This window comes from Pinus tabuliformis, chromosome 1_2 (assembly GCF_031772625.1).
Source record: "Pinus tabuliformis cultivar Carrire ecotype Pingquan chromosome 1_2, CPIR1, whole genome shotgun sequence".
Lineage (NCBI taxonomy): Eukaryota > Viridiplantae > Streptophyta > Pinopsida > Pinales > Pinaceae > Pinus > Pinus tabuliformis.
In genome coordinates this window covers 269,057,443-269,082,460 of record NC_142298.1, presented here as the reverse complement: position 1 = coordinate 269,082,460, position 25,018 = coordinate 269,057,443, and positions in this window count along the sequence as shown.

Here is a 25,018-nt window from a genome sequence, read left to right as displayed (position 1 = left end):
CCACTGGTGCGAGCAACTCATCTGCATGGCACTTCCGCATCACCTTTCCTACTAGGATTTGTGTTGTGACATTGATTGCGGGGTTGTTAATGCTAGAGATGGCATATCCTAACTTCTTCTTCTCCAACTTGAACCTCTTCTTCATTGCTTCTGCAAGGGCCAAAGCCCCACCTTTTCCTTCGAAAATATTAGTTGGATCCTCTCCTGAGTAAGGAAGCCGTGTAATTTGATGAATCAAATGGTCTGTGATGGGAATGGGCTCCTCCATCCACAAACACCCATCATGCACCAAGAAGAGCAGTTGCCCGATGATGGAGATGGTCACTACGATGTGGTGGTAATGTGGCACCTAGAGCAGGTTAAGTAACCTGACTTTCTCTACACCTCTGAGCCATGTCCGTGGCTCCAATTGAATTGTTCTAGCAGTCTCATCAATCCTCTGGCACATTAGCTTCACAGTCGCTAAATGCAGGAATTTCTCGTGGTTTGTGAGGTCCCAATCTTCAAACTTCAAGATAGGAACTCAACCCAAGTGTGGTCCCTCAAAAACAATATCGTCTGGGAGCAACGAAGTCTGTAGAGATCTCTTACTCTCATCTATGTCCTTTGGCACTTTGGCTTTGCCCTTACTCGGAGGAATGTATTCTGGTAGCTTGGTAATAGGGTCTGTAGCCTAGGTTTCAACTTCCACCTCTACATCCTCCTCCTCCACCAGGATTTCTTCATAGTCCTCCTCGTCGACCTCCAGATTAATGGACTTCCCCTTTTCCTAAAATGTGAGCTTGGTCCTCTGTGGGTTTCGTGGTGAGACGCACATTAGGATCATGGCCTGCTTATCCTTTTTAGGTCGTGGTGCTTTGGGTGATTTAGGGACCTCATGTTGGGCATGGAATCCCCCCACAACATGTTTTGGGGGATCAAAGCCCATGTTTTGGTCAAATGTATTATAAGACTCCGTGGATTGTGGGTGTGAAGCGCAAAATATAGGTTGAGTCATAGGGTTGTCTACCCTAAAGTATTGTAATCTGATGTAGAGTCATGTCGGCCTACCCATGGTCCGTGGACCATGGGATTGTATAAATAGAGCGAGGCTCTAAGTTTTAGGAAGAAGGAAGAAGAGAGATGAATATGAATGGTTCGAGCGTAGAGTAAGAGTCTAAGTTTATTGGGTCATAGTAGTAGGAAGAGGCTTTGCAGCTGAGTGAGTAGAGTCCTAGTAGAGTCCATAGCTGAGTGTATGGACCCTTGCAGCTGAATGCGTAGGGTGGGGTCGAGTCTGTAATCTTGAACAAAGAATAATAAAGAGAACTTAATTCTAGTTTTTGTGCATTTGGCTGTGTATTTCATTCTTTACATTTATGTTGTTTTGTTTATCACGTGCACTTATATGATTACTGGATATACTATTAATTATCATTAATATTACATCGGTCATTTAAGTAATTGAGTAATAATAGATTAAATAGAAATGAATTTGAGTATAATACGGATCGCGCCCTGGGTAGGGTTCCGAGAAGGCAGCCTCACAAGTTGCAAAGGACTAATAGGTGCGCGTAGTGACATGTGCGCAGGGTCAAACCGCGGACCGACAAAAGCTCATCAGACATCCCTAGGGTGCAGAAACCTGGTTCTAGCACCCTCCCATACTACTTCGAGTGAGACCTCATTTTGCGCTCTGCGGACTGTTGCCGAAAGGGCCAGTAGTACTGGGATTTGTTTGGCTAAATCACCTCTGAACCTGGGTCAGGCCCATACATGCCAACAAATGGTTCCGTTGCCGAAATTGTTGAACCACTAGAAGAATCCGACTAGGTGAGTCCTTTGGTAGTATAGGAGAAAAAATAGAAGGGCAAAATAAGAATATGCGTGGACCTTAGGAAGTTGAACGACGCCTATGTACATGATCCATTCTCGACACCATTCACAGAAGAAGTACTGGAAAATGTTGGCGGTCAGGAAGCATTCTCATTCATGGATTGGTTCTCAGGGTACCATCAGATCAAGATCATGCCGGAAGATAGGAGCAAAATGACCTTCACAACATAATGGGGTTGCTTTCAATACATCGTTATGCCATTTGAACTGAAGAATGAGCCAACTATATTTTCGCGCATCGTTGTGGCCACGTTCAAAGAATACATCCACAAGTTCTTGGAGGTCTATTTGGATGATTGGATTTTCTTTGGATTAGTTAAGCACCATGTAGAAAGCTTATTCTTGATGCTGGATACTTGCCGCTGACACCAGATTGTGCTAAACCTTAAATAGTGCACATTCCTTGTTCCCTTTGGAAACCTGCTAGGACATGTGGTCTGCAAACAAGGCCTGATGATGGACCTTGCGAAGATTGCCATTATTCTAAATTTGGAAGCACCACGAAGTGTTAAACAACTGCACGCTACTTTGGGCACACTGGATACTATAGGAAGTTAACCAAAAGTTATGCCCAAATAATAGCGCTGATGGAAAAGCTATTGAAAAAGGATACTACATATTGCTGGAATGATGATTGCATGAAGAGTTTGGATGTCTTGAAGGGGAAACTGACCTCCGCTCCAATCCTGGTCTTCCCAAAATGGGATGTGCAATTTCATATACATGTTGATGCGTCATGTATTGTGTTGGGAGCCATACTCACACAGGAAGGCACAAAGGGCGTGGATCACCCAATCGTTCGTAAGTCCAAGACTGTCCAAAGTAGAAAAGAACTACTCTACCACCGAGTGTGAGGGGTTGGCAATGGTGTACGTGCTCCAAAAATACTGACGTTATTTACTTGGAGGAAATTTCAAGATGTATACTGACTATTCCACGTTGAAATACCTGGTGAACGAACCTGTGTTGGGGGGGCACATATGCAGATGGCTTTTACTGTTTCAAGAATACAATTTTGATGTCATAGTCAAGCCAGGACGCCTAAACATAGGACCAGATCACTTTTCATGAATTGAGATAGGCGAGGAATGAACAAATTTGGAGGAGGGACTACCTGATGCACAACTCTTTGCAGTGGGCATCACGGATGGACACTTCAAAGATATAATTGATTTTTTAACAATAGGGACTGCACCGAAGGAATACTCAATCCAACAGAAGAAGGAATTGGTCATGTGCATGGTAGACTTTTCTATCATTGCGGGGCACCTATAAAAAATGGGAAATGATAATATATTGTGAAGATACATACCCTGAATTTGAACGAGGTCAGATCCTTGTGGAAGCACATGGGGGTGCTGCAGGAGGACACTATCTAGGACACTCAACTACATAGAAGATTCTTCGTGTAGGGTTATGGTGGCAAACCCTGCACCAAGATTCGAAAGCGTACTATAGGGCTTGCAATATATGTCAAAGGACTGGAAAACCATCACGAAGGGACGAGATGCCACTAAATCCACAAATTACACTATAGTCGTTCGAAAAATGGGCAATCAAATTTGTGGGACTGATCAAACCAAAGGGAAAGATGGGTGCGCACTACATCATCACAGCGATGGAGTACCTGACAAGATGGGGGGAAGCGCAGCTAGTCAAGGACTTCATGGCCACAATGGATGTGAAGTTTTTGTTTGAAAACGTGTTGACACGATTTGGTTGTCTGAAAATATTATTGAGTGACCACAGAAAACATTTCCTGAATGAAACCATCAGCGCGCTCACAGAATATTTCCAGGTGTGTCATCAGAAAATTACACTGTACCACCCACAAGCTAATGGGACAATAGAGGCATTCAACAAAATACGTAGCACGCAACAAAACAACTGGGACCTGCGTGTACCTTCCGTATTATGGGTGTACAAGACAACGTGCAAAAAATTGACAAGACATACACCTTTTCGGTTAGTCAATGGCACAAAAGCTGTCATGCCGATGGAATACATTGTACCTAGTCTGCGAATAGCAATGCTCACAGGCATGATGGACCACAAAGCTTTGGAAGAAAGGCTCACACAATTAGAATAACTCGAGGAGGAATGGTTTCTGGTTGGATTTCATCAGTAGGCACAAAAGCAGCGTGAAAATACCTGGCATGACCACCATATCAAGTTTCACACCTTCAAGGTAAATGACTTAGTGCTGCTATATGAAATTAAGTTTGAAATTTTTTTGGGAAAATTCAGAATGCACTGGCTGGGACCATACGTGGTTAAGGAGGTCACAAATGGAGGCGTGGTCCAGCTAGTTAAACTAAATGGAGAACCCTTCCGAGGCAAAGTAAATGACAGTCGCTTGAAGCCCTACATGGGTGGGCCCACTATTTGACTAACCGGCCGAAGCACAGTCTTCGTGACGCGAGGAGCTGGACCAGGGCGCAAGACTATAAACACACACAGAAAATTCTGATACCGAGGTAAGGACACAATTCAGACACAAATGATTCCAAAGCAAGAACGCAACAGATCCAACCAACTGTAGAATAGTGCACCGCGAACCTTCGAGCAGTTCAGGACCAGTTGGAGGGACTCCGCGCCAAGATTGCCGTGCTGACTGAGTGACTCATGGATGAGTCATGATGATTGTGTTGGGGGCCTGTTGGGCATGGAATCACCCCACAACATGTTTTGGGGGCTCAAAGCACAAATTTTGGTCAAATGTATTGTAAGACTCCATGGATTGCGGGCACGGAGCGCGAAGTATAGGTTGAGTCATAGGATTGTCCACCCTAAAGTATTGTAATGTAATGTAAAGTCATGTCGACCTACCCATGGTCCACAGACCATGGGATTGTATAAATAGAGTGAGGCTCTAAGTTGTAAGAAGACGGAATAAGAGAGATGAATACGAATGGTTCGAGCATAAACTAAGAGTCTAAGTGTATTGGGTCGTAGTAGTAGGAAGAGGCTCTGCAGCTGAGTGCGCAAGGCGGGGTCGAGTTTGTAATCTTGAACAAAGAATAATAAAGAGAAGTTAATTCCAATTTCTATGCATCCACTTGTGTATTGCATTCTTTACATTTATGTTGTTTTGGTTATCTTGCACACTTATATGATTACTGGATATACTGTTAATTATCATTAATCTTACACCGATCAATTAAGTAATTGAGTAATAACAGATTAAATAGAAAGGAACCTAAGTATAATATGGATCGTGCCTTAGGGAGGGCTGTGCCAAGGCAACCTCACAGGTTGTGAAGCACTAATAGGTGCACGTAGTGACGTGAATGTAGGGTAACCCACGGAACACCAGAAGCTCATCAGACATCCCCAGGGTGTGGAAACCTGGTTCTAGCACCCTCCCATACTACTTCGGGTGAGACCTCAGTCTGCGCTCTGCGGAATGTTGCCGAATGGGCCAGTAGTAATGGAATTTGATTGGCTAAATCACCTCTAAACCTAGGCCAGGTCCATACAAGCCAACAACTCAACTATTATTTTGGCGCTCTTTGGGGCTTCCACTACCACAATTTCTTGCGCGACTTCCTCGAGTGTTGACATCATTCTAGTCCAAAGGTCTTGCATCTCCTTTGGAAATGTTTCAAACACTAAACTTGCTCTCAAAACCTCAAAATTCGAAAGGTCCATACACACTTGATAGCACAACAACTGAATTTTCAAAATGCCAAGTGTTTTTTGCTAGATAGCTACTTGTAATTTATAGGGCCTTTTGAATTTGAATTTGACCATTCCCCTCACATTCGGTCCATTAATGCTAGATTGGTGGCAGATTTTCAAGAATATAGCCCATAAAGTTTACCTTAAATGCCTGCCGCACGCTCCATTTGGCCTCAAACCAACCATCAAATCGTGAATAGTGACTTTAACAATCACTTTTGGGTAGACATGTGCACCAGTGCAGCTGTCTTCGTGCTGTCATGGACCTTATGACACTTCACTACTTCGCGCAGTCCTGAAATCACGCAACTCCCAAGCAATGTAGTTTATAGTCCCGCACATCATCTCAGCTTCATAGAGTGCTAAGACTGTGCTTCTGTTGGCTAGTCAGATGGCTGGGCCACCTGTGTATGGCTTCAAATGACAACCATTCACATTTCCTGGGAAGGGATCTCCATTCAACCTAACTATATGGACTGCACCACCGTCCGTAATCTCCTTAATAACATATGGACCCAACCAATGCATTTTGAGTTTCCTTGGAAATTTATCAAAATTACTGTCATATAATAGCACCAAGTCATTCAACTTAAAGGTGCGAAGCTTAATCTGTCAATTGTGCCAAACATTTTTGTGTTGCTTTTGGACCTGCTGATGAAATCCATTAAAAAATATTTCTTCTTCCAGCTCAACCAAATGTGTGAGCCTCTCTTCTAGGGCTTCGTGATCTATCATACCTATGAGCACTGCTATGCATAGACTAGGCATGATTTATTCCATAGGCATCACTGCTTCAACCCCGTAAACCAACCTAAAGGGTGTCTGTCTTGTTAGTTTTTTGTATGTCGTCTGATAAGCCCATAATACTGTAGGTATGCCTAGGTACCAATCACTTCATTGAGCATCGCATACCTTGGTCAGCACATTTTCAAGCACTTTGTTGAACGCATCAACTGTCTTGTTAGCCTGTGGGTGATAAGGTGTGCTCTTTTGATGATACACCTAAAATTCCTCTGTTAGTGCGCTGATCGTCTCATTTAGGAAGTGCATAGCACAATCACTCATCAAGATCTTTGGGCAGCCAAATCACGTCAGTACATACTTGAATAGAAACTTCATGGTATTCACACTCGTGCAATCCTTCACCAGCGATTCTTCTGCCCAACGAGTCAAGTACTCCATCATAGTGATAATATACCTCGTGCTTGTCTTCCCTTGTTGTTGAATCAGTCCTACAAAATCTATTGCCTAATTTTTGAAAGGTTGCAATGTCATTTGTAGATTCAAAGGCATTTCATCCTTCTGCGATGGCTGACCTATTCTTTGACATACATCGCATGCCTTGCAATATGTTTTTGAATCCTGATGAAGGGTTGGTGACCAGAACACTGCACGTAGAATCTTCTGCGTGGTTTCCCTCCTTGCATAATGTCCTCTTGTAGTGCCCCCATGAGCGTCCGCGAGGATGCTGATTTGTTCAAATTTAGGTACATATCTTCATAGTATCTCATTATTCCCCATCTTGTATAGATGCCCAGAAATGATAGAGAAATTTGCCGCATGCACCACTAATTCCTTCTTTTGCTGGATAGAGTATCCTTTTGGTGCAGTTCCATTTGTTAGGGAGTGTATTATATCCTCTAAATTTCCATCCATGACGTGCACATCAAAATTTTTCGTGTTAGGTAATCCTTCCTCCAAATTAGTAGGTTCCTCCCCTGTCTCAATGCGCGATAGGTGGTCAGGTCCCATGTTCAATCTTCCAGGCTTCACAACAACTCCAAAATCGTACTCTTGGAATAATAAGAGCCATCTACAATGCATCCACCCAACTCAGTCTTATTGACTGGGTACTTTAGTGTAGAGTACATGTGCACCTGCTCAAGTTAGGGCTTTTCTTCATAGGCTTGTATCCATGTGTGTGGATCATTCTGCCCATTGTACTTGTCTGTCAATTGCATCTTAGGCTTCCCAAACCATTTTCGAATTATTTTCCTACATTCGTGCCAATCATCAAAACTCCCCTTATGCGTACCCCACCATCTTGCGGGCGTAGCGCATTGTGCCTAGTCCAAGGCCTGGAAGCATTGCTTTTCTGGCACTTCCCTTTCAAATGAATCCAAAAATATATCTACCTAATTCAGTGCATCATAAGTAGGAAGATTTCTTTCCTTCCATGACACACAATGTAGCAACCAGGTCATCATGTTGCAATTTAGCATAGTTACCTCGTATAACCGATTCTACCAGCATTCTATTTCCTCCTCAGAATCTGAAGTGGACGAAGTCTCATGTTCCCATGTAATCTAGACATCTGTGGTGGGATTAGCGTAGTCTTGATCTCACACCATTATCTTATAGATGCAGTCTAGATCATCATCACTCTCATAGTCGCGGACCGACTCCTTATAGTGTGATCCTTCCAGAGGATCCAGGGGTATTATTACATGCAGTGATTTCTTATCAAATATCATTTTTATCTTCTTCAAATTGATTACCCCATTCATTTCAGTAGCCCAGTCAATTCCCAAGAGCGCGGGGTAGGGATTGTTGTCATCAACAATCTCTATTACTTCAAAGTCTGCTAGCGTGCTCGCTCCATCAATATCCACGGTTATTCCCTATAGCCACTCCATGGGTATCATTTTTTGTTGATTCGCCATCCTTAGTTGAATCGGTGACCATTGCAGCATAGGTCTCCCCATGTGCTCCCATGTCTGTTTCAGTAAAACATTCGCATTTGATCCCAAATCCAAAATGACTTGATCCATATTGTATTCTTTGATCTGTGCGGTCAGCCTCATTTCACATCCCGTCCTTGTCTTATGCTTTCCAATCTTACAGACTACACGTAGTTCACCTAGTGCGGTCCCAACACATCTATTGATAAGGTCATGTAACCCTTTCATAGCCTTATTGTCACGCGGTAACTTCATACAGGTTTCCAGGAAAGTTGTGAGCATAGAGGGGTCAATCTCCGTTCCGGTTTCTCTTTCCTTCCTAATGTGGAGGCCTTAGTGAAGCTCTTCTTAGCTTCCATGAAGGTTTCCCGAGAACGCTCCAAATCGAACTCAACCTCTTTCACTAAGGCTTTGTGAACCCATGTACTATCTTCTGGTTGTTTCCCTTTATCATCCCCTATCACAATTCCACTCCGGAGCACTATATTTACGTTCGAGCTTCCTTGCACGACTCAGAACTCATCATATGTAGGTTTTGAGTTGGGGGAGGTGGTAGCGCTCCTTTTTCATGTATCCTAGCTATCACCATAGGACAATATTCTGTTTCAAGATCAAACGATGTGCAATACTTGCACGAGGGTGTGTTGGATTATTGAAATCACGGGCATAGTGTCCTGGCCCTTTGCAATTATCACAAATCAATTTTTTACGACCTCCACTAGGTCCTCCTCCACCTCGACCTTGTCCTCACCCTTGAAATACTGTTTGTGCCATCCCTGCATTTTGGTCAAGGGGTCGTGTTTCGGCCTGAACCCTATAGGTGGGAGTTCTATCCACCATCAATTCATAGCTCCTATAAGGACTATTGTCATTTCCCACCGAACTGCAAAGGTTGTAGAACAACTGTTGTGGAGTTTGCGTATACTTCTATAACAGGTGGCAGTTATCCATGGCATTTTTTTGGCTATTTGACAGATAATGCACCACAAAGTTGGCACCATGCTAGGTCATTCTTCAGCTTCCAACCTTAAAGGCATCTGCCTCCCCCTGCAAGGTAATTTGTAAATATCAAGCAGTGGTCTTTTTCATGATCCTGACTCTTGTATTTCACGCACAATACTTCTTCGCATACCTCTAGCCTAACCATCCTATCCTACTTCAAGCTTTGCATCTCAAGGCACAAATTCTTCAGTTGCGCGTGGATATTTTGAACTCCTAGATTAGGATCTTGCATCAGAGTCTCATATAGTCTCATGGAAATATCCAAGGCCTTTGCCTAAGTTATTATCTTCTGCCTGAACCCTATAGGTGGGAGTTCTATCCACCATCAATTCATAGCTCCTATAAGGACTATCGTCATTTCCCACCGATCTGCAAAGGTTGTAGAACAACTGTTGTGGAGTTTGCGTATACTTCTATAACAGGTGGCAGTTATCCATGGAATTTTTTTGGCTATTTGACAGATAATGCACCACAAAGTTGGCACCATGCTAGGTCATTCTTCAGCTTCCAGCCTTAAAGGCATCAGCCTCCCCCTGCAAGGTAATTTGTAAATATCGAGCAGTGGTCTTTTTCATGATCCCGACTCTTGTATTTCACGCACCATACTTCTTCGCATACCTCTGGCCTAACCATCCTATCCTACTTCAAGCTTTGCATCTCAAGGCACAAATTCTTCAGTTGCGCGTGGATATTTTGAACTCCTAGATTAGGATCTTGCATCAGAGTCTCATGTAGTCTCATGGAAATATCCAAGGCCTCTGCCTAAGTTATTATCTTCTGCTACGATAGCACACTCCTTAAATGTGGTAGTAACAAAGCCACAAACCACTCGTGATGTTGTCCATTTGTCAAATTCATGTTGGCTTCGCGGATCATAGATTTCAGCCTCTAATCTAGCTCCCAATGCATTTTTCCTGGTAGCATCATGATCTATTTGAATCCCACAATCGACTGCATTTTAGATTTAGGCACGCTAAATTCCCTATTCAGTGCTTCTTGGATGTCTGCTACTTTAGCATTCGAGTTATCGCTGGAGTACTTAATATACCAGGTTAGCAAACGATCTTGCAAAGCACTAACTAGTGTTGCCCTCACAATGAACTAGAATTGGTCTGGGTCCTCATTTCCCAAGCCTTTGAACAAAGGAAACTTCACTGTCTTTGCCATATTGAATGACGGTGGTGGTGGAGGTGGTACGAGTGAAGTTGGAGGTGATGGCGGTGAAGATGGAGGTGGTGTGGGTGGAGGTGGTATTCGTGGAAATCCCTGTATTATCAATTGAATAGCACTTTGTGGAGAGACCTTTGATATCCCTTATTTGTCCCTTCGTGGTGGTGAAATCAAGGGGCTATACTCTGGACCCTTATTTCCTTCGTTTCTCTAACTTTTTCCATTTCGCATAGTCCCAAACATCAAGATAACGACATAACTTGTTTTTCTCATAACAACATTTTAATCCAAGTATTCAGAGATTTTACGTACTTACCTCGCAGTCCTTTGAAAAAGCGTCACTCTATCTCATTATAGCTAACTGAGGTGTCGACCGCGAACTTAGTAACAAATCCTCCTATAATACAATCAAGCCAATGATCGACAATGAGCACGATCTTATCCTCCAATGCTTCCAACCTTCACACTAGATCTAGGGTCCACACAATTTGACCGTCAAGGTTCCACCTCCCATGGATATCTACTAACTTAATGATCCACTCATATAGCTTAGTAGGAAAAAAGGCGAATTTTTTTTTCTGGATCTCCATATACAGGTATTGGTCCAACCACTGTTCTTTTGACAGTTGCAGGTTTATGTTCTCCTGCGCCGCGAACTCGTGAATCCTTCTGTCTAAGCAGCCTTTGATTTATTTCTTAGTTGGATTCCAATGATACGACATCACACCTTTCTCATGCAGATTCCAATCTTGATAATAGAACCATTTGTTGGCCTGACCTAGGTTCATCGTTAATTAGCCAAATAAATCCTTACACTACTGGCCCTTTTGGCATCAACCCACGGAGCGCAGACTGAAGTCTCACCCGAAGCAGTATGGGGGGATGCTGGAACCAAGTTTCTGCACCCTTTAGATTGTTGTGATGTTGGTTTATTGCAACTATACTTGCCTTCGAGAAGGTTTCTAATCCTTCTGATCCACCCTTCAATACCTCTGTGAAATGTTACAATCAGCTTCCGTGCAACCCTAGCCAGGGGCTTATATTCTTTCGTGATGCTAGGGCAGCGAACTGTGATATTTCCCAAACTACGCTAAGTATCTTATTTATCTTATTAACATACCTTATTTAGCTTCACGTAAATAGATGTTCTTACTTGCGTTCACTTAACCAATACAGTTATACACATTCGTGCATCATATAAGCATTAGAAGTAAAATTCATGCCCAATATAACAGATGCATAAATAGGAAATAAAGGCATAGAAATTATAGAATACTTCTCTTTATTGATAATTCCAGATGATTATAGGCTCGAATCGCACTGCGCACTTAGCTGCAGGGGTCCGCGCACTCATCTGCGGACTTCTAGGCCTCTGCGCACTCAGCTGCAGAGCCTTTACTTATGCTACGGCCGAAAAATTAGACTTCTACTTCAAAGTTATCTCTCATAGATCATTCCATCATTGATTTCTTCCTTAATTTATTTTTCTATCTACTTAGAGCTTATCTCTATCTATACAACCCCATGGTCCGCGAACCATAAGTAGATCTTCGACAACTAACATTACATTATCAAAATAAGGGTAGACAAACCTATGACTCTTTAACATCTACACGCTCCACGACCAAAAAAGGCAGAGTCTTTACATTAGGATTACAAAAATTGGACCAAAATATGGGCTTTAAGCCCCAAAACTGTCCTTGGGGGATCCCGCGCCCAACATGAACCCATGGATTTAGATGCAGAAGAACTTCATGATGGAGTTGAGGAATTACATGCTCATGAGGGCGAGCCTATTACTAGGCTCCCAATGTATATACCTTCGTGAAAAGGGAAAGCGAAGGTACCCAAGGCTTCAGATTTGAGCAATTCCATGATCTCTACACTGCTACTTAGAGAAGAAGTGGTATTTGAAGGTGCGCTGTTAGCGTGTATCCCTGTGTTAAAACTAGAGGATTGGGATCTCACCAATCACAAGAAATTTCCACATTTGGTAACCAATAAGTACATGACCAATATTTACTATGAAGAGACTGGGGTCACAAAGATTGAGCCAATGAAATTGCTAAAAGGGGTTGAGCAGGCTAGATTGCTACATATGCTGTGTGTGCCACACTTTCATAGGTCTATTATGAATACTGTTTGTGTGTGCCAATGTTGGATTGTGGGGGCCTGACCCAAGTTCAACGTTAGTTAGCCAAACAAATCCCTACACTACTGGCTCTTTTGGCATCAGCCTGCGGAGTGCGGACTGAAGTCTCACCCGAAGCAGCATGGGGGGATGCTGGAACCAAGTTTCTGCACCCTTGAGATGCATGTGATGTTGGTTTATTCCAACTATACCTGCCTTTGCAGGTTTCTTATTCCTCTTTTCAACCCTTTAGTACCTTTGCGAAATGTTATCGGCTTTCGTGCAGGCCTAACCAGGGGCTGATATGCTTTCACGCTGTTAGGGCAATGAAATGTGATATTTCCCAAACTACGCTAAGTATCTTAATTATCTTATTATCAGATCTTAGTTAGCTTCACATAAACAGATGTTCTTACTTGTGTTCACTTAACCAATGCAGTTATACGAATTTGTGCATCATATAAGCATTAGAAGTGAAATTCATACCCAATATAACAAATGCATAAACAGGAAATAAAGATGTGGAAATTATAGAATACTTCTCTTTATTGATAATTATAGACGATTAAAGACTTGACTCGTCTTGCACACTTAGCTGTAGGGGTCCGCGCACTCATCTTCGGACTTCTAGGCCTCTACGCACTCAGCTACAGAGCCTCTACCTACGCTACGACCCAAAAATTAGACTTATAATTCACAGCTAACTCCTATACATCTTTAATTATTCCATTTATATTGATTTCTTCCTTAATTGTTTTTCTATCTACTTAGAGCTTAGCTCTATTTATACAATCCCATGGTCCGCAAACCATGGGTAGATCTTCTACAACCAACATTACATTATCAAAATAAGGGCGAACAACCCTATGAATCTTTAACATCTATGTGCTTCGTGACCACAAAATGCAAAGTCTTTACATTAGGATTACACAAATTGGACCAAAATATGGGCTTTAAGCCCCAAAACTGCCCTTGGGGGGTCCCATGCCCAACAAACCCCCAACACAAATATCATGACTCGTCCTCGAGTCACTCTGCAGGTGCAGAGATCTTAGCACGAAGACCTTCTAGCTCTATTTGGATCATTGTAAGGTCGGCAGCGCACTGAGCAGTCGTGTTGGGTGCGGGATCCCACAAGGAAATTTTTGGGGCTTAGAGCCCAGATTTTGGTCAAAAATTGTAACTTCAATGTAAAGACTCTGCATTTTGTGGGTGCGGAGTGCATAACTTGTAAAAGAGTCATAGGGTTGTCTAACCTTAATTTTATTATTTTAATGTTGGCTGTAGAGACCTACCCATGGTCGGCAGACCATGGGATTGTGTAAATAGAGCGAGGCTCTAAGTAGTTAAGGCATCTAATCTAATCTAATGAAATTAGGAGAATAATGAAGAGTTGAGTCATATCAGTGGAGTAAAGTCTAGTCTTGGGTTGTAGAGTAGGAGGAGGCTCTGCAGCAGGCCTAGTAGTCTGTAGTTGAGTGCACGGACCGCTGCAGCTGAGGGCGCAGGGCGAGTCGAGTTTGTAACAGTTCGAAGTATTAATAAAGAGAAGTTTCATATCAATTATGTGTATTTATTTCTTGTTTTATGCATCTGTTATCTTAGATATGAAATTCACCTCTATTACTTATATGATGCACGAATGTGTATAATTGTATTGATTAAGTGAATGCAAACGCAGAGAGTTCCTTGAGAATTTCCACAAGGCACATGAGCAGGGACTATGCATAGCTTCTGTTGTCCATAGTACTAGTGGCATGGGAATGGCCCAAAGATAGCCAGTTCCCGACGATCACGCAGGATCTTCTGGAGGCAGTGAAGTACGCTTCGCTATGGGCAACCCAGGATGCACAAAGTATAAGGGATATCAAAATTTTCTAGGTTCTCATGGAGATGAACATTAGAATGGGGATTAATCACAAGCTGTAGTTATTGCCCATAGTCTACAATAATCTGCAAAGCTTCACAGAGTTCAAGGAAGATTTCCACCACGTTTACATCAGGGCACGAAAGGATCCTGTGAAGATGTGGCATGAACTACCCTATCTGGCGATAAACAACGTCATTTTCATGGTCCTTGAGTCCTGGCCGCTAGAATGGCATGCTCTAGCTAGATCCACGATGGAAGGAAAGAAGTCTACTATGCAGAAGAAAAAGGAAGAGGTGAAACTGAATATGGTGCAATTGGTAGAAAAGCGTAGAAACAAAGTGGCAAAAACTAAGGCTTAGGCAGTGCGCGACACTGCAAAGTTGGAGGAAGAGCAGCAAAAGGTAGTTTAGTAAGAGTGCGAAGGACAGAAGTCACCTTTGCCTAACCTGGAGGTAGATACAGGGTGAGGTGGCACGAACCCACAGACAACATCAACCCAGATGAAACATCCACGCCCAAGAGAGCAGGTAGGGCCGTGAAAGAAGTCAAAGGCTTCAAATACTTCTTTCGACATGATCACCCTCACTAAGGGGGATTTACACGACATTGGCGAGACGATGAGGGACGTCATTGTGGAGGCCCTCCAACAGTTTGAGGAGGAACACCAGATGATGTTGGGGGCCCTTCGGGCATAGATACAGGAGTTGTAGGTGCACACTCCACAGGTTGGTACTGTGTCAACTAGCGTCGCAGGAGGCACGTCCGCAACTAAGGAAATGTAGTGCGCTTGGATGATCGACACCATAGTGCTGCCAGATGGAGCACTCGTTACAGAAAATGAGGCCGACAGGCCTATGTTTAGTGAGTTGAAGGGAATCGAGTTAAATGTGGTTGTGCTCCCTTGGGAGACGCCCTATGTTCTGCAGGATGGAATCACTACAGAACTATGAGCCAGGGAGGGTCATCCACTCCAGGGAATTAGCAAGAAGCACATCAACATTGAATAGCTGAGCCTGCAATGAGACGAGGTAGTAGCACAGAATGGACAGATCATGTAGGTGATAGAGGAAGCCTTCCAGATGGTCTTGGAGTTGGCCATCCAAGTAGAAGAACCAGTGGAGGTGCGCATCCAGAAATTAACAGTAGGGGTGCATGAGGCAAAGGAAGATGTTAAAATTGGCAACCAGGGCAAAACTTCATGTGGGTCATCTTATTCATGGCTAATAATATTTTTATTAGATTCCTCCCGTCGAGAGGTGTAGGATTGATATAAAGATCATCCAATTCCGATAAGTATTCATGGAGATATGAATTTATTTTGATTATGGAATTATTATCAAGCCGACCTACAACTCATGTAGGCTCAGAAGCCCAACAGTCGCATCTATTCACCCACCAACGTTGTGTATAAATATAAGAGGACTTTTCCTCATTTGGACTCACTCATCTCATCACATCTCTCTCTCTCTACTGCGCAGATATGAGTCTCTTCTCTACTGCGCTGAAATGGGTCTCTCTCTCTCACACATTTGAAGCCGGAATCTGCTGAAACTGAAGCTGCAACTGCAGAAGTAAAGATTGACTTGCGTGGCCTAGAAGATCTCCTCATCTGAACTATGCTATAGGTTCATCTGAATCTCCTTTGAAAGCTGCAACTTTTGGTGGTGGAATGAAGTCAATCCGACGAACGGTTTGCAAGATATCGACTGCCCTAGTTTGAAGCCGGAAACTGCTGAAACTGAAGCTGCAACTGTAGAAGAAAAGATTGACTTGCGTGGCCTAGAAGATATCCTCATCTGAACTACGTTGTAGGTTCATCTAAACATCCTTTGAAAGCCACAACTTTTGGTGGTGGAATGAAGTCAATCCGACGAATGGTTTGCAAGATATCGACTACCCTAGTTTGAAGCCGGAAACTGCTGAAACTGAAGCTGCAACTGCAGAAGCAAAGATTGACTTGCGTGGCCTAGAAGATCTCCTCATCTGAACTGCACTGTCTATAGGTTCATCTGAACCTCCTTTGAAAGCCGCAACTTTTGGTGGTGGAATGAAGTCAATCCGACGAACGGTTTGCAAGATATCGACTGCCCTAGTTTGAAGCTGGAAACTGCTGAAACTGAAGCTGCAACTGCAGAAGCAAAGATTGACTTGCGTGGCCTAGAAGATCTCCTCATCTGAATTGCGCTGTAGGTTCATCTGAAGTTCCTCTGGAAGTCGAAACTTTTGGTGGTGGAATGAAGTCAATCCGACTGTCGGTTTGTGAGATATGGTCTGCCCTAGTTTGATAATGAAGCCGCTAATGCTGATGCTACTGATCTAGGGTTTGCTACTGCTTATATGAATCAGATTTATTGTACTATTTCTCTCTGCTGAATTATTGAAGATAAAAGAAGATTTGATCAAAGGGTTTCCCCACACATTGTGGGTTTTGTCCCTGCCTAGCTGCCACATCTTGTGTCTCTTGTCTTGGCTTGTTTTCTGTCGATTGTTTAATGTTCTATCTGCACTTTACTTTATTTACATGTGATTGCTAATCGATGGAATATAATAAGAAAAAGAAGTAAACTTATATAAGCATAGAACATACCATAACTTAACATGGTATCAGAGCTGAGGTGAAGACAAAGCCCGAGCAAGAGCAAGAGCAATCATTGAAAAGAAGATTGGCAAGGCTATCCTAAAAGAACTATGGGGTCCTCAACACTCTTTCCTGTTGAAGACAAGCTCCGTGAGAAAGCTGACTATCACGGATGAAAGACGTCTATCGATCTAACCCTTGAAGATCAAGGAGTGCTGGACCATGTAAGAGGAAATATTGTTGAGCCTTCATCAAATGCATCTACTGCTCCCTGGAACAAATGGAAAAATGGAGAAGTCAAAACAAAGAAGATCATCCAGGACTCTATCAACAAGTGCTTGGTGGCCTACATCTCTGATCTAGACGCCTCCAAGGAAATCTACGACAGACTGGTGAGTTTATTTAAAGTTAATGATGCAAATCAAGTTTTGTTTCTTAGAAATAAGCTGAGGGAAATCAAGAAGGGTAAAGATGAAAGTATGCAAGCATACTTCTTAAGAATCACCGAGATCAAGAACGATCTCCTATCTATTGGGGAAACTATTACTGACAGAGAAATGGCACTCACAACTCTTGAAGGATTACTGAATGGTATGTGTTCAGGACTACTCTTCTGAACTATAATGTAATTCCTGGTTTCGAGGAATTAATGGCTAGATGCATTCAAGAAGAAACAAGGGAAGAAGTGTAAGAAATGCCCATGCATAAAGGTCCTCCTGCTGCCTTTTCTTTTCATGCAAAGAAAAGAAATAATTCCGGGACTAAATCAAAAGGAAAGGCTGGACCTAAGGCTAGAAGAAAATGACGATGTTACATTTGCAATAAAACAAGTCACTATGCAAGGGAGTGCCCTGATAGAAAGGACTCACTCTAGGACGATGATCAAAATCCCTCTGATGGCAATCAAAGGAATGACAAATTCAACAGCAAAGGTAAGAGGAGAGCTGGGAATCAAGGAAGAGGACAAGCATTCAAAAAGGCCAGAAATTCCAGGATGTATTAAATGCACCTGACCTCAAAAAGAACCTAGTGTCCATCTCGGGAACGGAAGACAAAGGCTACAAGGTAACCTTCAGCGATGGCAAGGTATGTATATGGAAAAATAATGTTAAAGATGCCTTTACTCTTGGGTTTAGTGATTCATTATATCAGGTCGATGGAAGTCTGCTAGGTGTCATGTCTTATGACACATCTCTTCAGTCCGAATTTTGGCATTAGAGGTTTTCCCCCCTTCATTATAAATCTATACTCAGTGTAAGACAAATGGTGATAGGGATGCCCAAATTCTGAATAGAGAATGAAGGTGTATGTCCAGGATGTGCTGAAGGAAAGCTCAAAAGGGGACCATTCCCCTCAAGCCAAAGCAAGACCTCTGATATATTACAATTGGTTCACTCAGGAATACCTAAGGTTGGCATTAAGAGGGAGACTACTACACCACATACTCCTGAGCAGAATGGTGTGGTGGGAAGGAAGAACCACATGATGATGGAAGCTGTCTGGGCCATGCTACATGATCAAAGACTTCTGATGTTTCTATGGGCTGAAACTACAATCACCGTCATATATGTACAAAATTGATGCCCTCATCAAGCATTGAGTTCCAAGACTGCTAAAGAAAAGTTCATCGCAAGGTGAACAATCTTTCGACTTTGAGGAGCTCTCAAGAAGCCAACACCAGGGAACCGAAAGAAAAGGATGATGAATCAATGCATGATGTAGAAGAACCCATGGATCTGATAGATTCTCATCCACATGAGCCTTCCTCTTCTAGGAAGAGGCCTTCATGGCTTAGGGGGATACTTGATGATGCTAAAGGACATGCTGCACCTTGAGGAACCTTCCGTCAAAGTAAGAAACTTAATAGGTATCAAGGATACCTGACCATCATGAGCATGATCATACAAAATGAGCCTTCGTCATTCTCAGATGCCGTCAAGCATCAAGTATGGAAGGATGCTATGACCGTAGAATATGAGTCTATTATGGAGAATGATGTCTGGGAAGTAGTTCCCAGACCCTGGACAAGATAATTGTTACTTCAAAATGGATTTACAAGATAAAGCATGCAGCAGATGGAAGCACGGAAAAGTATAAGGCTCGTTTTGTTGCTTGAGGTTTCTCCCAAAAGGAAGGTATAGACTATGATGAGATATTTGCACCTGTTGCTAGATATACGACCATCCGCTTGATCATAGCCCTTGCCACTTCACAAGGATGGAACCTACATCAGACGGATGTCAAGATTGTGTTCTTGCATGGCTCGATCAAAGAAGAGGTCTACGTGGAGCAACTCGAAGGATTTGAGATTTATGATCGAAAATCTCATGTATGCAGGTTGAAGAAAGCTCTCTATGGGCTGAAGCAAGCACCCCGACCATGGTATGAGAGGATCGATAGCTACTTGATGAAGCTGGGATTCACTAGGAGTGAAGCCGATCCTAACCTTTACTTTAAGGTTGAAGATGACAAGCCTCTCATACTGGTATTGTATGTGGATGACCTCTTTCTAATAGGTGCAGACCCTCTCATTCACAAATGTAAGAGGGAGCTGGCCTCTGAATTTGAAATGAAAGACCTAGGACTGATGCACTACTTCCTAGGACTTGAAGTATGGCAGAAGCCAAGGGAAATTTTCCTATCTCAAGGGAAATATGTGGTAAAGATATTGGAAATATTTGGTATGATGGACTGCAAGCCTGTGACTACCTCGAGGATCTTAACTTTTAGAAGTTATATGGTAGTGATGTCGGACTAGATTTTGGAAATGCCTCTGAGTTTCATAAACTCATTCGTATTGATGTTCTTGGTGAACCTCTGTCCGAACATATTTTTTGCGGTTAGCATTGTGAGCTCATATTTGGTTGAGCCTCACTGGATTGATCCAAGAATCTTCTGAGATGTCTTCAGGACACAATATCTCATGGTTTAAGATACACTGCCGGAGATGTGAGACTACTTGGATATACTGATGTTGATTGGGCAGGCAGTGTGGTGGACCGTAAGAGCACTTCGGGTACTGTTTCACCTTGGGATCTGCTTCGATATCCTGGATGAGCAGGAAGCAGAAGTCGGTGGCTTTGAGCACCACCGAAGTAGGATATATTGTTGCTAGCATAACCTCGTGTGAGGTAGTCTGGTTGCAAAAGCTCTTCAGTGAGCTGTTTGGATTTACATTGGATACCACTGTGATTCTCTATAACAACCAGAGGTGGGTTTCGATTATTAAGGAATTTCGTATTCGTCGATTGCTCCAGCAGATAGACATCATCTTGGATATGGTAAGTTAATGAGCAAGGAGGCTCCATCGCAATAAGATGATTTTCAGGTTGATACACCTTGTCAAAGCCCCGAGGAAAGATCTAATCTGTGATTTTCCCAAACGACTTGGAGTCGGTAAGAAACCCTTGTACAAGGGTCCTGCATGTTGCATACATTGAGCTCTGGGAGCTCTGAGGGCTTGCGGTTATTATTGGAGCAACATATGACCACAGGGTGACTCACCCTCCCCTGGTGGTGCACACTGGAACAGGATGATTCGCTCTCCTGTGTAGCAGGATGATTAGTTCTCCTGTGAGGCCTGGATTGATGTGTTCTCCATGGCGATTGTAGCAGGATTGATGTGTTCTCCTGTGAGGCCTAGATTGATGTGTTCTCCATGGCGATTGTAGCAGGATTGATGTGTTCTCCTGTGAGGCCTGGATTGATGTGTTCTCCATGGCGATTGTAGCAGGATTGATGTGTTCTCCTGTGAGGCCTAGATTGATGTGTTCTCCATGGCGATTGTAGCAGGATTGATGTGTTCTCCTGTGAGGCCTGAATTGATGTGTTCTCCATGGCGATTGTAGCAGGATTGATGTGTTCTCCTGTGAGGCCTGGATTGATGTGTTCTCCATGGCGATTGTAGCAGGATTGATGTGTTCTCCTGTGAGGCCTAGATTGATGTGTTCTCCATGGCGGCCTGGATTGATGTGTTCTCCATGGAAATTGTAGCAGGATTGATGTGTTCTCCTGTGAGGACAAGATTGATTAGTTCTCCTGTCGAGGCATCCTACCCATGCAATCTGGGACTCATGGGAAGTACCCCTCATCTGATCAATGAGCAGGGAAATGAAGTTAGGGACCATAGTAGTACCGATGGATGCATCGTTGTAACTACCGTACTCCCTACGCTAGGATGACCTCCATTGATCTGGGATCAATGATACTGGTCTAGGACCAGTGGTAAGAGTTGTACCATACTATGACGCTGACTTCGGGTTGGTTGAGACTGGTCTGGGATCATTGGTACATACTCTAAGACTGACTTTGAGTCAGTGGAGGATGATATTGGTCTAGGACCATTGGAGTTGTACTCACTATGACGCTGACTTTGGGTTGGTTGAGACTGGTCTGGGACCAGTGGTGCATACTCTGAGATTGACTTTGAGTTAGTATGATACATCCTTGATCATTTCTTCTTCTTCATAATTCGGACAAAAGCAGAGTAGAACAGAACAATGCAAGAGCAGATCAGAACAGAACAAAACAGTACAGATCAGTGCAGGGCAGAACAAGACAAAGCAGATCAGGAAAAGAAGAGCAGAGCAGGGCAAAGGTCAGGCTGTACAAGGCAGTGCATTTGATGGATGAATAGTAATGACCGATAGACAGATTGCAGATGAAGTTCTCCATGGTTGAGAGGGAGTGTTAAAATTGGAAACCAGGGAAAAACTTCATGTGGGTCATCTTATTCATGGCTAATAATATTTTTATTATATTCCTCCCGTTGAGAGGTGTAGGATTGATATAAAGATCATCCAATTCCGATAAGTATTCATGGAGATATGAATTTATTTTGATTATGGAATTATTATCAAGCCGACCTACAACTCATGTAGGCTCAGAAGCCCAACAGTCGCATCTATTCACCCACCAACGTTGTGTATAAATATAAGAGGACTTTTCCTCATTTGGACTCACTCATCTCATCACATCTCTCTCCCTCCACTGCGCAGATATGAGTCTCTTCTCTACTGCGCTGAAATGGGTCTCTCTCTCTCACACATTTGAAGCCGAAATCTGCTAAAACTGAAGCTGCAACTGCAGAAGTAAAGATTGACTTGTGTGGCCTAGAAGATATTCTCATCTGAACTACGCTGTAGGTTCATCTGAACCTCCTTTGAAAGCCGCAACTTTTGGTGGTGGAATGAAGTCAATCCGACGAACGGTTTGCAAGATATCAACTGCCCTAGTTTGAAGTCAGAAACTGCTGAAACTGAAGCTGCAACTACAGAAGAAAAGATTGACTTGCGTGGCCTAGACGATCTCCTCATCTGAACTGCGCTGTAGGTTCATCTGAACCTCCTTTGAAAGCTGCAACTTTTGGTGGTGGAATGAAGTCAATCCGATGAACGGTTTGCAAGATAACGACTGCCCTAGTTTGAAGTCGGAAACTGATGAAACTGAATCTGCAACTGCAGAACAAAAGATTGACTTGCGTGGCCTAGAAGATCTCCTCATCTAAACTGCGATGTAGGTTCATCTGAACCTCCTTTGAAAGCCACAACTTTTGGTGGTGGAATGAAGTCAATCCGACGAACGGTTTGCAAGATATCGACTGCCCTAGTTTGAAGCCGGAAACTGCTGAAACTGAAGCTGCAACTGCAGAAGCAAAGATTGACTTGCGTGGCCTAGAAGATCTCCTCATCTGATCTGCACTGTAGGTTCATCTGAACCTCCTCTGGAAGCTGAAACTTTTGGTGGTGGAATGAAGTCAATCCGACTGTCGGTTTGTGAGATATGGTCTGCCCTAGTTTGATAATGAAGCCACTAATGCTGATGCTACTGATCTAGGGTTTGCTACTGCTTATATGAATCAGATTTATTGTACTATTTCTCTCTGCTGAATTATTGAAGATAAAAGAATATTTGATCAAAGGGTTTCCCCACACATTGTGGGGTTTGTCCCTGCCTAGTCGCCAAATCTTGTGTCTCTTGTCTTGGCTTGTTTTCTGTTGATCGTTTAATGTTCTATCTGCACTTTACTTTATGTACATGTGATTGCTAATCGATGGAATATAATAAGAAAAAGAAGTAAACTGCTATAAGCATAGAACATACCATAACTTAACAGAAGAAATGGCCAGGGTTTCGCTGGAGCAGAACCTTCAGATAGCTAAACTACAATTGAAGGAAAATCCCTCAACTCTGCTGGAGGTTAAGGAATAGTGTGCCATCGCGATTACAACAACAATAGTGCCGGTTAATAGAGTAGTGACAGACTACAAATAGTTGTTCAAGCAATCATTCGAGGTTCTCATTACCCTATAGGAGGATCCAAACATAAAATTCCTAGAAACAGAGGTGTGGGAGCTACAATAGAAATATGACAAAGTAAAAGTGATTGCGCAGATTATTTCCCTTACATAGAGGCTCGTGAGGATGCAACATGTGAAAGCACTCAAGGAACAGGTAGATGTTGCTTGACATAAGGAAGTAATTTTGAAGGCATGCTTAAAATCATGGATTAATGAGGCTTATATCATTACAGCCTCCATTGAGGCAAAACTCGCACAACTGCAAGAAACACAGGAAAAGGTTCAGGGTAGTAGTTCAGCTGCAGCGGTCTCTGAATAGCATGTCGAGGAAGTACAACAGGCAGCGGCTCAGTGCGTTGCCGATCTTGTAGTGATCCAAGACGAATTGGGAGGTATTCACACAAAGATCTCTACACCGACAGAGTGACTTGAGGGTGAGTCACAATGTTTGTGTTGGGGGCCCGTTGGGTACAAGATCCCCCAAGGAAAGTTTTGGGGCTTAGAGCCCAGATTTTAGTCAAAAATTGTAACTCCAATGTAAAGACTCCACATTTTGTGGGCACGGAGCATGTAGCTTGTAAAAGAGTCATAGGGTTGTTCGCTCTTAATTTTATTATTGTAATGTTGGTTGTAGAGACCTACCCATGGTCCATGGACCATGCGATTGTATAAATAGAGTGAGGGTCTAAGTAGCTAAGGAATCTAATATAATCTAATGAAATCAGGAGAAGAATGAAGATTTGAGTCATATCAGTGGAGTAAAGTCTAGTCTTGGGTCGTAGAGTAGGAGAAGGCTATGCAGCTGGGTGCACAGAGGCCTAGTAGTCTGTAGCTGAGTGCACAAGCCCCTACAGTTAAATGCATAGGGCAAGTCGAGTCTGTAACAGTTGGAAGTATTAATAAAGAGAAGTTTCATATTAATTATGTGTATTTATTTCATATTTTATGAATATGTTATCTTGGGTATGAAATTCACTTCTAATACTTATATGATGCGGGAATGTGTATAATTGTATTGATTAAGTGAATGCAAGATAGAATATCTGTTTACATGAAGATTAACTAATATTTGTTAAGATAAGTAAGATACGCAGTGTAGTTTGGGGAACTAGCGTAGTTCACTGCCCTAGCAGTGAAAAAGCATCTCAACCTCTGGTTAGGGCTGTGTGAAAGATGATTATAACAGATTGCGAAGGTATTGAAGGTTGGAAGAAGTGACCAAAACAACCTGCGTGAAGACATATCTAGTTGGACTAAGTCGACATCTCAGACATCTCAAGGGTGCAGAAACTTGGTTCCAGCATTCTCCCATAATGCTTCATGTGAGACTTCACTCAATGCTCCACGAGCTAATGTCGAAAGGGCTAGTCATGTAGGGATTTGTTTGGCTAAATAACTCCGAACCTGGGTCAGGCCCCCATAATCCAACGTGTTGCCTTCTAGACTTCTTCCATGCATTGTTTGGTGACTTCTGCGGAACTGCTGCTCTGGATATTCTATTAAGATGCTTGCAATTTTTTGAGCTTCCCTTTAATAGAGGCTGTGATCGCATAAGCTTCATCAATCCATGGTTGTAGGTGTGATTTTAAGACTGCTTCCTTAAGTCGAGTAGCATCCACCTGTTCCTTGAGCGCATTTGACTCCTGCATCTATACAAGCCTCTATGTAAGGGCAACTGTCTGCGTGGTCCCTTTTACCTCATCATACCTCTATTGGAGCTCACATGCCTCT